The sequence below is a fragment of the Terrapene carolina genome, unplaced genomic scaffold, assembly GCF_002925995.2.
Source record: "Terrapene carolina triunguis isolate 2854851 unplaced genomic scaffold, T_m_triunguis-2.0 Scaffold96, whole genome shotgun sequence".
NCBI classification, from domain to species: Eukaryota; Metazoa; Chordata; order Testudines; family Emydidae; genus Terrapene; species Terrapene triunguis.
In genome coordinates, this window is record NW_020664447.1 from 75448376 (window position 1) to 75464070 (window position 15695).

The window sequence follows — 15695 nt, forward strand, 5'->3', positions numbered from 1 at the left end:
GCATGGCTGGTTTAACTAGGACTCCCCTTCTAAAGACAGTGAGCAGAGATGATAATCTGAGTGTTAGTACTGAATCTGCTTGATATTTCCAGAACCTGTACTCCAGAGGATGAAGTGCTGGCAAGTGAGTTTTAAATGGGAGGGGCAAAAGCTCCAATTTCCATCAGACTATTGACAGCCAGAAATGATAATGATTATAGTTCATTGGATTGACCCCTTCTAGAAAATAAAGTCCGTGGCTCTTTTTGGTTCATTATGCTGAAATCCAAATTTCCCACAAAAGCCATGTGGTCAAATAAGCTTTATTTATGAATGAAAGAAATGATTTAAAGTGCAGTAATTCTGCAGCCTATTTAACTGCCAATGATTCATCTATGGGGATAAATGAATCACAAGGTTTACCAGATAGCCCTACTGTGCACATACATAACCTCCCATGGTGAATTGGGTACATGTGTTACATACAGTGGTGGGATATACAGAGATATATTGGAGGGAAGTAGCTTAAGGGAAGTTGCTGATAGACCTTGACAATTGTTTACATTTAGGCACTAATATGTTTCTATGGCCTGCTAACGAGGGGGGAAATGTAAAATCATTTGTGGTAGCAATTTTATACAAATATTTGTATTCAGTGTTCTATTAATGGGTAATATCTTTGTTGTATTAATCTTGTGAGCAATGATTTTTAAGGGCTGTATCCATCCAAAATAATCTGTAGCCTTCCTTGCCAAAGGAAGGATATATATCCATCTTCAGCCAAAGCTCATCTGAGCTGTAAAAGTCTGCCCCATTTCTCCTTCTCTTTTAAAAAAGGTGATGGATGTGAGCATAGAGAAATGGCAGCAGATAAATACTTTACACAAAACCTCTGTGTATTGGACAGTTCTCCCTCTACTCTTGTCCCCTACATCTATTACCCTGATTCCAGAAGGCCCTGTCTGCAGGCAAGGTGGCTATTTTTGACACTTCTCTGTCACTCAGCTCAAGGCTGGAATAAGAGCTGGCAAACGTATGGAGAGGTTTTGCTTTGATTTTTCTCTCTAAACCAATTTTCCTGCAGGTTTAGTGGATAGTCACACAATCCAGAGCAATATGTCCCAAATGAGCATTTCAGCTTTTGCATTTATTGTTAGTCAAAGTGCTGGCCTGTAAAGCTGCCCCGGTTCTTTTGCAGCTGGCTCACTGTCAGTCAATTGCAAAGATCCTTGATCCATGAAATCACAGGAGAGGATTCCCAAGGCCCTTTTCTAGGGGCCATACCGTACTCTGTATGGCTACCACTTCAGGAGGGAAGTGCAGTACTATTCCACACCACTGAACCTCTGGAACCAGACTCCTGGTTAGACTGTATGGATGATCAGTCACGGAGTATCTGTGACAGGCACCTGTGAAGCTGGTATTTTAGATGATTGGCATCCTACTAGGTCTACTCTCTCCTTTATAGACAGAGAATTTAGCATCTATTAATGCTCATGTAAGAGAATAAGCCATTAAGTGCCAAATCCTGTAGCCCAAGTAAAGCCCTGAATGCAGTGAAATTAGTGTGGCAGGGTGCAGAAGGGCCTCTACAGTAGACTCAAAGAGGAGGCATTTGGGGGTAGGATGAGTTATGTCAGCAGTGCATTTGTAGTCCCCTCTCCCCGCCCCCATGTACATGTGTATGTAGTGGAAGAGCACAGCCCTCCACGGAGCAGCCTCCCACCCCACCACCAATAGCAATTGTCAAGTGAAGTCCTTAGTGCAAGGCCCATCTAATCAGGCTTTGGGCAGGGGAAAAGATTTGGTCCTAAGTGTGTGTGTGCCTCCTCGGCTTTCCGTTTTAAGACACTCATGTATGGTAGAATAGTTTAATGTCATGCCCTCAGCTATTTCAGGTGTGTCACTAGCATCATAATTGCATCAATTAGTTACTAATAGGATTTTTCGGTGCCTCAAAAAGGCTCTGTAGTGATGCTACCTCATGCAGTAAAACTATTTTTGCATGGTTGATAGTAAAGCATTTTCACCCTAATTAAAACCAGTTAGACAATGTTGTATTTATCTAATGGGAATCTTTTGCTGCTCAGTGAATTTGCCAGTAGAATGCTTTGCTTTAACTTTTTAGGATTTTAATCTAAATGCAATTAGCAAAGTTTATCTTTAATCTCCCAAAGTACTGGACCAAATTGAAAAGGTACAGTCAACCATGAAAAAAATACTTGAGAATGAGTTGTTTTAAAATGAGAGATACTGCCATGTTGTCTTGTGCAAAGAAGTGCCCTACTTTCATATGAAGTCAACAGGAATTTCAGGAAAGATTGGAACGAACCAGTTCTCCCCCTGTCCTCTCTCTCTATATTTTTCATCATCAGAGTTCACTTGCCAGGAGGGGCCTGATGTAACTTAATTTAACTGATTTAAGAAGGTGACATTTAAAGTAGGGTATCTAAGGAAAATATTTGCTCTTGCCACATCTCACACTTGAAAAGATTGTAAATGTGTGGCTAGCACTGTGAATTCAGGAGATTTCCACAAAATAAAAGCAGGTGCGATGGGAACTTTATGATTAAAAATAGCCTTCTCCAGAGATATATATGGACTATTGAATGAAAAGTCTGGGCAGTGTGTTGTCAAGCATATTAGGGATGGGCTTGCACTGAGGTAGAATCTCATCAAACTAGGTGGATATGCAGCTGCAGAACCAGATATTAGCTGTCTAGGTATTTGTAACAGGATCTCAATGTGGTAGCTGAATCTAAGATCCAGATATGGATTGGAACTTCAGTGCTTGGCCCTCTCTCTGTATTGGGCCAAACCAGAAGGCGGAATCCAAATACCTCCACGTATTGGGGAATTTCAGATTTGGATCCAATTCTGCATCCAAACATTACAAAATGGACCCAACTGGCAATCCTAACTGGTGAAAGCAGCAGTTCTGGGAGAATAAGTAGGGCCACGGCAGATGCTTCTGCATCAGGAACTCTGTTAGGATCCTTGTACTTTTGACTGCATTTTAGTGCTCTTCTTAAGCAGGTGTATGCTATGCCCTGACCTGCTCCAGCTAGCACTTACTGCTGACTGCACCATAGCCACTAGCCACCTGTGGACTGTGTAGCCCCCCTCTTCCAACAGCCCTCACTCTCTTTGGGATGTGGTATGAGCTTCGGCATGTCAATCAGGAATTTCTGCCTGTGCATTTGTGCATGCTGGGGAGCCATTCTACGTGGCTATTTGGCAGGGGAGGAGGAGCCCCTCTGCACTTCTCCCTTGGCCCCCTTGCACACCAAGGCAGGAGTCAGCTCAAAGATTAGTTCAGGTCAGTATTAAAATAGAGGCACATAACACAAGCAAATGACAATGAGATACTCAGTGACATGCAGAGAGTGTTCATAGTTCTATTAGGCCTTTGTAGTGGAGAAGGCAGAATACCTTCTAAATCTAGCATAAGACCCCTAGCTGTATAAATGCCACACCTTGCAAATGCATGTAGTAACAATATCTGTCCTGTTCAAGGTTGTTAATGTACCTCAAGCTGATGTGCTGGGGGGAGCAAGGAGATGGACTGGGTGATCTTCCATAACTTCTAGAGCACTGTCTCTCAACCTTTCCAGACGACTGTACCCCTTTGTGGAGTCTGATTTGTCTTGAGTACCCACAAGTTGCACCTCACTTAAAAACAACTTGCTTACAAAATCAGAGATAAAAATACATAAGTGTCAGAGCACACTATTACTGAAAAATGGCTTCCTTTCTTATTTTTACCATATAATTATAAAATAAATCAATTGGAATATAAATATTGTACTTACATTTCAGTATATAGTATATAGAGCAGTATAAAGAAGTCATTGTCTGAAATTGTAGTTTGTACTGACTTTGCTAGTGCTTTTTATGTAGCCTGTTGTAAAACTAGGCAAATATCTAGATGAGGTGATGTTCCCTGTAGAAGACCTCTATGTACCCTGGTTGAGAATCACTGTTCTAGGGCTCTATGCTCATGTATCTCACTATTTTAAGAATGATTTGACCATGAGCAGCCACAATCCCAACTGAGCAGCCCTGTTGGCATTTTAGCAAAGAGACAAAGGATTGAACAGGTATGGAGACTGCTGGTTCCTTCAGGTCAGGAAGGAGGCATGTTAGTAGGGAGAGGTGAGGGGGGAAGCTTACAGAGCTGCCCCTGCTGTCCTTGTTCTCTTTGGCCTCCATCACTATTAATCCAGTACATGCCCCCAGCACTAACATTCCTTTACAACAAAATGAGAGAGGCGGAAAACATGCCTGTTTCCCAGCAAACGTGGTTTGAAATCAATCATTTCCCTTTGTTAACAACAACTAACAACAAGCAAAATGGAGGAAAGAGATGGCTCGTGTGTTTCAAGCAATATAGATCACCATTTAACAGCGCTCTTGTCAGGCGCTGAGCCCCCTCAACTCTTCCCGACTTCAGTGAGAGCTGGGGGCACTCAGCATCTTGCAGGAGTGCTCAGCACCATTCAAGAATGAGATGAGAGAGGATGCAAGCTAGACAAACATCTGCTTCAGATACACCCATATCGAGCCAACTGGAAGCTTTACTACAGTGGGTGAGTCCAATCCAAATACAGCCACAGTCTGTTCAGTGAGCCATTATATATTTTCTCTATTATTGAAAGCCTCCTGTTTAATATCCTGCCATTATTCAATTCTTAATATCCTCTTTGCATTTTCCTGCAGGGAGCTAGTAACTATTAATTTAACACAGCTCTGCTTTTCACACCATGTCCCTGCAAAGTATAATTTTACTGAGTTTTCTGTGGTTAATCACAGAAGTAGATCTGGAAAATGACATTTTGTTAAAAAAATATGATTTTTGTTAATAAAAAGAATTGGCCAAAATCAAAACCGCAGGTGGAAACACTTCTGAGCTTTGGAGTTTCGATATCTGGAACTGACTTTCATCTCACTAATGCTAGGGAAGATGAAGGGCATCCCGTGTTTCACCTAATGGTATAAAGTCCCATGCAGAATTCAGAGCTCTGTTAACTAGCATCCTGTTCCTATGCTCCCAATTCATTTACTCTGATCTCTGTTCACACAAGAGCTGGACATCCCAGGGGGACATAGTGTACAGCAGCTCCTCCCTATTTCTGTTGTTGAGACTCCTGAGGGAAGCATTTGTATTTACCCTGCTGGCACTAGCAACTGTGGCCAGGGATCAAGACTAGTGTGACCAGATAGCAAGTGTGAAAAATCGGGACAGGGGGTGGGGGGTAATAGGAACCCATATAAAAAAAAGCCCCAAATATCGGGACTGTCCCTATAAAATTGGGACATCTGGTCACCCTAATCAAGACTGAGCTATGTGTACCTTGATTTGTCACCACAAGAAAAGCATAGGAGAATTTATGCAGGGCATGGAAGATGAGGGGTTGTCCCGCCTTAGCTCCAGCCTTGGGCATGTCCTACACAGGTTGGAGCTTCCTGGGGCCTGCTTTAAACTATGCCAGCTTTCATGGTCCCCTAGCTGGGCATTGCTGGAGTACATTGAGCTCCTCATGCCCACCTCTCTCATCCCACTCTGCCTCTGACATAGCCCCTGCACCAAAGGCTGCAGGGTAAGGTGGTATAGGAGGCAACCATGCTGATTCTGTGTTGACTGAGGATTCCCACACACATCAGGAATCCCCAGCAGATAGTCTCTGCTCTCTTTGCGCTGCCAGAAAGTCACAAAGTGGGTAGAGTGAGGCCAAGAATCTACCCTTCCATATCAAGAGTGATACGTGCCTTCACAGAATGAAGTGGGTGACATTTTTATGTGGTCCCAGCCTATTCCAGAGTATTTAGACTGATTCAATATGGCTTGGCCTGTGACAACAGGTAGGTTATTTTGAGGGTGTCAATTATCCTAGTCAATTTTGTGATGGGTTGTGTGTGCCTGTCATGTCTGCATTGGCTGAAAGAAGCCAAAACAAACCTGACAGGCTTACACAATAGATAAGTGATTTGACTAGCACAATTGAACCTGCAGGCTATGGTTTTTCAGGCCTATCTATTACATCAGAGCTACTTGTTGCTGAATATTCAGTGGAAGGGAAGAAAACATTTACTTCTGAATGGCTTGGCGTTTAGGCCCCTTTAAACTGATGTTTTTTTCCTCTTTTGTTAATTCTTTTTCTCTTGATCTTGCTACTGCAGTCACTCATTTTGGGAACTATCATAACACTTAGCCAGGAAGACTCCCCTAAATTATAAAACTGCTTGGACAGAAAAGCCTTTGAGCACACTAGGTCTCTGTAGCATACTGCAGGGTCCAGCCCCAAAGACAGGTTCACCTTGAGGTTCATGGACATGTTCAAGATGTTGCCAAGGCAACTAGCCCTTTAGCATGAGCACAACCTTGTTATCTCATCACCTGGAAGGCTTAACAAAGTCAGAAAATCCCCAAAGGCCCCCTTTGTTAGATCTGTCCCGTACTTCCTATGCCAGGCGGTGTGGCTGGTGGGGTAGGGGATGGAGGCCTTCAGGTACAGAAACGGCAAAAGAGGCCTCCCAATTTTGGAGAAATGTTTGAGGAACGATTTATTATGTAAAGCCCTATGTTGTATATAAAGAGATATAGACAACAATAGAAAACGATATAACAGACAGATCTCTCATCCATAAATAGTTAATGAGGCAGCATTATTTGCATAATGCTAACACCACCAGCTGTTATATAGAACTTTACAGTGGTAGCTCTCAAAGTGCTTTATAAGGAAGGTCAGGATCCTTATTCTTATTTTACAGAGGAGGTAACTGAATCTCCGAGAGCTGAAGCAATTTGCCCAACATCATCCAGCAGAAGAGCCAGGGCTAGAACTGAGGTTTCACAATTCCCTGTCTAGGGCACAATCCTTTAGGCCATACTGTCTCCCTTGACTGTTTTATTTCAAATGCACCTTCCTCTAAAGTAACTGGCTACAAGAACTCAAACACAACATGACACAATTCCTTTATTTTGTTATCTTCCCCCATTGGCACTTTTTAAAATCTCCCTTAGGGGCACGTGAGTTAATTCCCAGTCAACCCATCAAGGAACCAGATTAGGAACCAGAAATAGTCTTCATCCCTTCTCTCAATTTTGCAGACATTCCAAATACTGCTAGAGAAAGTCCAGGAGAGCAAGAGCATCTTCCCTTCCCATAGGTAAGTGTTAGTTACCAAGGGCCATACAAAACTACCCAATATTTCTGCAAGCCAGATAATAATTTGGGGGGCCTCTGAGTCATGGCCCCACTATGTTGCGATTCCCTCTGAGACCTCTTTCCACTCAGCTTCCCAAGAACTTAGTTCAACTCCAAACTTTGTCATTCAGGTATCTCTATGTGGCACAGCAACACTGTGCTGCTGAGTTGATCAAACTCAAATACCAGGGGTGGATGCAGGGTACATCACTGATCTAAAGTTACAGAGAAACCCTCTCTCTTTACATACATTTACACTTCTCATTGCATTTACTATACATTGCATCATGCATTTTTATATTGGCTTGGTTATTGTGTCGGAACATCCCTGGACAGCATGCTCTGTTCATGCCTTGTCCATGCTCAACCTACTCTTTACCGCATCTTCACATTCCTGACTTATCTTGTTCATAGTAAATGATTCCTTGGGTGTTCCCCTTGTTATCTGAGCTAGTCAGACATTCTCTCTTAGCCCACTGACCCATTTATTTATCTTAGTTACCACAAATATTCCATCTTTAGTCTGCTGATCAATTTCCCTCTCTAATCCTGTCTTCCAAAAAATGAGGCTTCCCCCATATTTAATTACTTATGTCAAGCCAGGCTTACATTCCTACACCTTCTCATTTATAGCATCTATGCTCATCAATATTTGTGCAGCTTAAACATGCCTGCTGCCTGAGTCAATAGACGCTCAGCCTTTATCAGCAAGCTGACACCCACAAGTGCAAGCTCCTACCTAGCCAGCTTTTAGTAACCAGCCTCCTTTTAACCTCAAAACCCAATCCTCATGTAATTCTACAGCTGGAACTAGGGTATTATGATTACTAATAGAAAACGGGGTGGGAGGAGGAGAAAAGGAGGCTGATGGTGTAACACTAAGAGCCGCATCCCCGAAAGTGGAAAAATCTTATGAATACCCACATTGTTGTTGTTATTATTTGTTTGTTTCTGGTAGCATTAACAACGTGTTAGGCACTGTACATACACACAAAAAAGACACAGCCACTAATTCAAAGAGCTTCCCATCAAGAAATTCAGTTTAAAAGGTTTTGAGGATAAAATTCTTGATGAAGTAAGAGTTTGTCTAAGAATAATGCGTGGCTGTGTTGATGTCAATGGCTAAACTCCCATTGGCTTCCGTGGGGCTAGAATTTTACCCAATGTGAAATCATACTCCTCAGTGTATCTGTGGTCAGAGCAGGTGTTTGGAGCTCACATGTCAGGGTATTTGTGGCCCATCTTATCTCCAATAAGTACCAGAACTCTAGCAGCCAGGATTAAATGTTTTTGGATGTTGAATACTGATCAATATAATACTGTTGAATATTGACCAATATCATACTGCATTTAAATATTCTAGCAAGCACTGGAAATGCAAATTTTCACAGCTAATGTAATGTTGGACTTATACAGTAATTTGCTACAGTTTATAGCAATTTTTTCTTGATATGGAGAGAATCCTTTCTGTTAAAGGTTGGGGTAATATTGTGTATCGAAAAACCGATCCAATCTTGTTTCTATGGAGTAGGAGAATCCAGACCCCCAAGAATATGGAGACTTTCTCCCAAAGTTTAATACCCTGTCATCTTGACTTTTTTTCCAGGTGTCTGGCAAAGTGATATTTTAAAAAACATATGGGAAAGCTACTGTTCATGCTTTATTGTGTTTCATTGTGCTGTAATCAGCGCGGGTAGCACAAATAGATCAGACAGATTCTATGGGACCCTTTGCCATAATAGAGACAAAGATGCAGGACTAACGTTACACCAGTATACAGCATTACGATAAAACCATCATCATGGATTTAAACTGCACCGTGCACTCATATCCAATGAAACAATCATGTCAGTCTCTTTGGGTGACTTTTCAATACACACACTTTTTGTGATGATGTGAAATCTGACACATCTTTGTATGTCATCATTTGGTATGTGGACCTGTCCCTAAATATTCCCTACGGTTCCATTTTACAGTGTGTTTAATTTTGCCTCTTCCAAAAATAATGATGGGCCAGTTTTGATACAGATATTGCTATCTATGAACTCTTTTCCTCTTGGCTGTTCTTCATGTTGACACGGGGGCAGGATTGAGGCCAGAAAAGGCTAATGTATCATTCAGTTAAAGAAAAATAACCTGAATTGAAATACTTCTGGAGTCCTAGTATTATAATTTATTTTTTGTATTAATGTTGTGCCTCAGAGCCGTAGTCATGAACCAACCCCTCGTTGTGCTAGAAGTTCTGCAAACACAGAACAAAAAGATGATTCCTGACCTTAGCGGCTCCTAAGCCACAGATATTTAAAACCCGGGGATCTCTTTTGCTCTCAGGTGTTCATTGAAGCAGATGTATGAACATTCCTAAAGGCCACCCACCTGCTTCAACATGTGGGGGAACATCATGGGCCCAGAAGCGAAGAGGGACAGCCCCGGCAACAAGGGAGGGAGACACTCACAGAGGGACAGATGGTAGCTCCTCCCTCACCTTGGAGTCTCTGGGGCCCTTCGTGGGAGTCAGGCATTGATTGGGCCATTCAGAGATTTAACCTGGAGCCTGGTCCATGTGGAACCTCTTTTGGTTCCATTCCAGCAGATGATATGTGATCATTCCTAAATCAACTTCTGACCAAAGACCATGGATGTGGGAACTTGCTTGGAACTTTTCTGATAGAACTGAAAAAAAGTTTAATAGCGAGTCAGTGAAAAACCCCTTAAACACCTTCAAACACAAACTGATCCTGCTGCCACTGGAATCAGTGGAATCAGACAGCTAAACTATATGCGTAATTTTACTCACCCGAGTAGGCTCTTCGATGTCAATGGGCTTACTCATATGAATTAAATTAAACTGCAGGATCAAAGCCTAAAATTCATACTGGGTTATTCGGCTCCTCCCTTCACAAGAATGCCTACAGCCCCAGGGCTGCAAGCTGGTCCATGCAGACAGAACCTTGCCCTCTTGTGGAGCCCCCATTGGCTTGACTAAGGTTCCTTGCTGATAAAATGGGTCTGCCTGTGCAGAACAGCTTGCAGGACTGGGGACTTAAATCTCTTTTATATCTCTAAAATCTTTGTTATTTAAAAAGAAATCAGATCGATGTATTTTTTAAATGAATGGGTAATAGAAAATCTGAGAATTTTGATAGATGGGGCAGAGGGGTGTATAATATAGCAAATTTGTAACTTGCCTTCTCCTTCCATTTCACTGCTTGCTTGAGGAGCGTCTGAACTTAATCAAGTGAAGACTTGCTTCAATTCTGAAGTTGACAAGCCCTTAATTGGGTGCAAAATCTCAAAAGAGTTTGTAGGTGATGTAAATAGGTCAAAGAGGTAGCTTTGTTACCTAACTTGCAATGTATTTATTTTTTTTCAAATTTGGTTAGCTTTTCATTTCAATTACCACTTGCAGAATTTTTGCAAAAATTCAAACTAATTCCATTGATGCTGTCCAAACTTCACCCAAACTCTCACTGTTTTAGGAAGCTAAACCTTCCTTTTAATCTTATTTAAGTCACCGGCTTTCACAAGAGTCCTTCGGTATTAGTACCATTTTTATTAAGTATCTTTGACAATATAACGCTCATGTTCTTTCTCTCTGCTACTTCTTTCTCTGCTTGGTTTGCTTTGAAGGGGCTTTACTGTACTGTTTTATATTGTATGGGTTGGTTTACAGAAACTTTATTCTTGTAATGAATTGTTCTTGAAATGTGGATTTATCTGTATAGATAAAAAGTTTGAAAACTGTTCTGTGTCTAATTGGATTTTTCATAATTTATTGTAATCCTTACTGGTATAGTAAACAAAAAAATGTTCCTTTAAGCTTCTGCTACATTCATTTCCTAGTTATTTAACTGGCTTCACTATGTATTTACTTATTACTTGTTTACTCTTTTTACTATGATGAGAATAACAAAATTTGTTAATGTAAGATTAAATTTGTGCTTTTTCTTGATAAAGTTCTTGAAATTGACCACAACAGGATGATTTTTATTTCATTCTCTCGGTTAACTTGAAAGGGATTGGATTATAATTAAAGTTGAGTCTATCAGTATATTAATAATCACCTATAATTTACAGAGCTCCATTATTTGTTAATCTCTGAGAATTTATTAAAAATAAAATAACATAATTTAAAATAAATGCACCACTCATCTGTTACACACAATACCAAGAAGAAAGGCTGTAGATCAATACAGATAACAGATTAGGGTGACCAGACATCCCGATATTATCAGGTCCATCCTGATATTAGGGGCTTTGTCTTATATAGGCAACTATACTCTCCTCTCCCCCCCCCCCCCCCCCCCAAAAAAAGTGTCCCAATTTTTCACACTTACTATCTGGTCACCCTATGTGGCAGGGCAGGGGTAAACCCCTTGAATGCCCTGCTAAAATGCTGGCTAAGCCCTGCTTTTTGGTAAGGAGTCCAAGTGCAGGGGCTCGGGCACCCAGCAGAGGGCCCAGCTGCAGACCCTAATGAGGGCTGTCTCACAGCAATGACTTGAGTTGAATGCCAGCAGCTGGGCTGAGTAAAGGAGGGCTATAAAAGCCCTGAGGAAAGCTCACTCAGGAGGCTAGCCTGGGGGGGAGACAGGAGGTCTCTGTCTCCCCACCCCAGGAAAGGAGCCTCATGGGCCACCAGACCCTGGGGAGGGTCTAAATGTGGATAACTGTTGGGGGAACAAGGTGGGGTTGTACTGTAAATAAAGACACAAGGGTGAAGCACTGAAGAAGGTGCGAGGACTATTTTTTTAACCAGCCAACACAGGGCATAGGCTCGAGAGGGCAGAGACCTGTGCGGACCTTGTGACACCCTATAACAGGTATACACACTTATATCTCCACCCTACAACTCAGCTAGATGATCCCTCTCTCCAGCTGTCTGGAAGGTTGGTTAGCCTTAACCACCAACCCTATGTTCACTGTAATAGGAATGCTGCTTGCAACCCTTAAAATCTATTCTGCTCCTCCTGCAATGCTGTTACCACTTCTCAAGGTCTTTTGCCTCACTATAGTTATTGCCATGGTGATGCACTCTTGGGTCTCTTATCCCAGGAGTGAGATAAAGGGCTTTGAGCTATGTCAGTAGCACAGTTAAAGCAGCATGTCCTGCTCTTGGTGCTACAGAATGGGACAGTGGTAGCTCTCTGACTTCCCGATGATACTTGATGGGGGAGCAGACCTATTGGCTGGCCTCTAAGGATAGGTCTACACTCCAGTTAGACACCTGCAGCTGGCCCGTGCCAGCTGACTCAGGTTCGCGGGGCTCAGGCTGCAGGGTTGATTAATTACAGTATAGATTACAATCATTACTGAGTGGTACCCGCGAGAACAGAAAAGACCACCTGGTCGGCCTCCAAGAAGATGGGAAGATGTCATTGTAAAACGTTTCGGACGAACATGGAGAAGAAAGGCAAGAATGCGAGAAGAATGGCGGACGTGTTGTGATCGGCGCAGTCTTAACGACAGCTGAAGACAGATCGATCCAGGTGATAGATGTTTGGGATTGGGCTGGGATTTTGAGCTCCTGGACTCTCCCACCTCACACAGTCCTAGACCCCAGGCTCCAGCCCGAGATTGAACGTCTATGCTGCAGTTTAAGAGCCCCGCAACCTGAGCCCTGTGAGCTCAAGTCAGCTGGCATGAGCCAGCTGCAGGTTTTTAATTGCAGTGTAGACATTCTCTGAAGAGGCAAGATGAAGTGGAAAGTGGCCCAGCCATCTTCTCTTAAGGGGAGTTACTGACAGGGCAGGTAGAAGGCTGATTTCATGGTCCTCCAACAGATGGCTAAGAGGAAGTCCAACTCTGTTGAGAGGAGCGCAGAAAGGAGTGCTATGAAACTCACCTTACATGGTTTCAAATAAAAATTTGTCTTAATTTTGTTGGGGTTGGGTGAATCTGCAACCCAAAGCTCACAAATCTGCATGGATGGTAAATTTGGCTAAAACTCATAAAAACCCAGATCAGCTGATACTTATCAGGTACAGTGAGTATGAATCTCTAACACTGGAGTGAATTATGTCATTCAATGGACTAGAGTCACTACATTTCAGCAGGCAATGCCTAATCATAGTTCATTTACCTGTTGCCATTGTGGAAATCTGGTTGCATATTTGAATTTTTACAAATGTGTGGAAAATTTGAAATAAAACAAATAAACAAAGGTATGTATTGTGTGAAGGCTAATTACAGGTAGCAGTGAGACTTCTCAGTAGTCAAGGAGGAAAATAGCAATCCATTTACAGTGAAAGGTCTGTCACGTCTGAGTAGCATACACCAGTTTAGTTTGATAGTGTCAGTATTATAAATACTCTTGAGCTCCACTACCACTTCCTTTTCAGTTCAGGGGTATGAATGCCTTCTGTGACCTAATTATCAAAGGCATTAAGTAGTCTCCATGTTAAGAGGAGGGATAGCTCAGTGGTTTGAGCATTGGCCTGCTAAATCCAGGCTTGTAAGCTCAATCCTTGAGGGGACCATTTAGGGTTCTGGGGCAAAAATCTGTTGGGGGATTGGGCCTGCTTTGAGCAGTGAGTTGGACTAGATGACCTTCTGAGGTCCCAGCCAACCCTGTATTCTATGATAAAGGGAAAGATTCTGATTTCCTGTTAACTTTAAGGAGTTTTGGGTGACCTTCTTCATTCTTTTTTCCCCTCTAAATTCTCAACTCTAAAGTTTTGTGTCACAGTGCTAGTTAGAGCTGGCCAGAGCCAAGATTTCCCACCCATGGGATATGCCAACATTTTGATATTTTTTATTCTCAATTGGAACAATAATAAATAAACAAACAAATAAATAAATAACCAAAAATTTTGAAATTTACCACATAACAAAATTTTGAAATTTCATTTGGGAAAAACTGAAATGACATTTCATTTTGACCTTTTCAAAAATTGCTTTGATAAGGTTGAAATAACTTAGATAAGGTAGAAACATTTAGTTTTGACTTTCTCGACTTGACTACTATATTATGTCACGTCGTCATTGTATTATACATATGTATATATATTATACACATTATATTATGACATGACAAGACATAACAATTGAAATGATTTGACTTTCGTATTATAAATTGTAATATAACAAATCAAAAATATAATAAAGTCAAAATGAAAGATTTCAATAAGGTTAAAATGAATCATTTTGATAGATTTTCATTGAAAATTCCAATGCATTCAATATGTTCCCATGAAATGTTTGGATTTAATCAAATCAGCATTTTCCAGCAGAAAAACATTGTGTCAGAATAATTTTGACCAACTTTAGTACTAATGTTTGATATGAATCCCTTCCCCCAGGTGCTAAATTGAATTATATTGCACTTATATATATCAGTGGCTTACTTTTTCAACCAATTTCTCTGTAATCACTCCTGTGTGCTATTTAGTTCTAAGGAAAGTAGCCTTCTCAGGAACTAGCTGTGCCAAAGAGCAATTGTATAAGGGTCCTCCTCCAAACCTTGTCTTAGCAGCTGTTTGCCAAAACAGTCTACAAACATAACTAAACCAAAAATCATAATGTCTTCGGCTTGAGAAAATTACATGTTTTGTTCATTGAGAAAGTGATACATTTTCCATGAGTCAATGCAGAGAAATTACCAGGGGCTTCTTCACATCTGTTCAGTGAAAATCTTCTGCTGCAATGCACCAATTTTTAATTGGAAAGGAAGCACTGAAGAAAATACATTTTAAACTAAATAAGGAAGCACCACTTTATATACAATTTTTAGTGAGGTAAAATGAGCATAAAAAAAGACAATGCTCCTCTTAGATCCTTTGCAAGTTCCCGTTCTATCACAGTGCAAGCAGAAAGAAAGTCACCATGTTAAGTCTCTATTATTTAGCATGATTCTTTGGTGCAAGTTCACTCAAATATTCTCCTCCTTTATTTGCACTGCAGGTCTCTCTCTCTTTGCCTATTCTGTACACATCCCACATGCAGAATTGCAGAGTAACAATAGAGACACCCCAGAGAAGAGATCCACCCTGGGAATTGGAGAGGAGAATTTTGCCTGGAGGCTCTGTTCTGACTCTTAATCCTTATGGGCCACTTTGTGCCCTTGGTACCCTGAAGCTTGCTGGAGGGGGCAGCTCCACAACCATAATTCCCAGGAGGAATTCTAGCTGACTGAGGCATGGTACCAAAAAGAGTGACTCTGGCAAGATTGCCAGACCAATGTTTGTATTGAACATAATATCTTGTCACTGAAGACATCTTTATCCTTCTGCTGAGCCACAGTCACATCTCATCAACTGCATTCAGTTCACACATATATTTTGTAAAGATTATATCAGCGGTTCTCAAACTGTGGGTTGGGACCTCAAAGTGGGTTGGGACCCCATTTTAATGGGGATGCCAGGGCTGGTGTTAGACTCGCTGGGGTCCAGGGCTGAAGCTCGAGCCCCACCACCCAGGGCCGAAGCCTGAGACCCACCGCCCCGGGGTCACAGTTGAAGCTTGAGCCCCACCCGGGGCAGTGGGGCTCGGGCTTTGGTTTCCATCCCC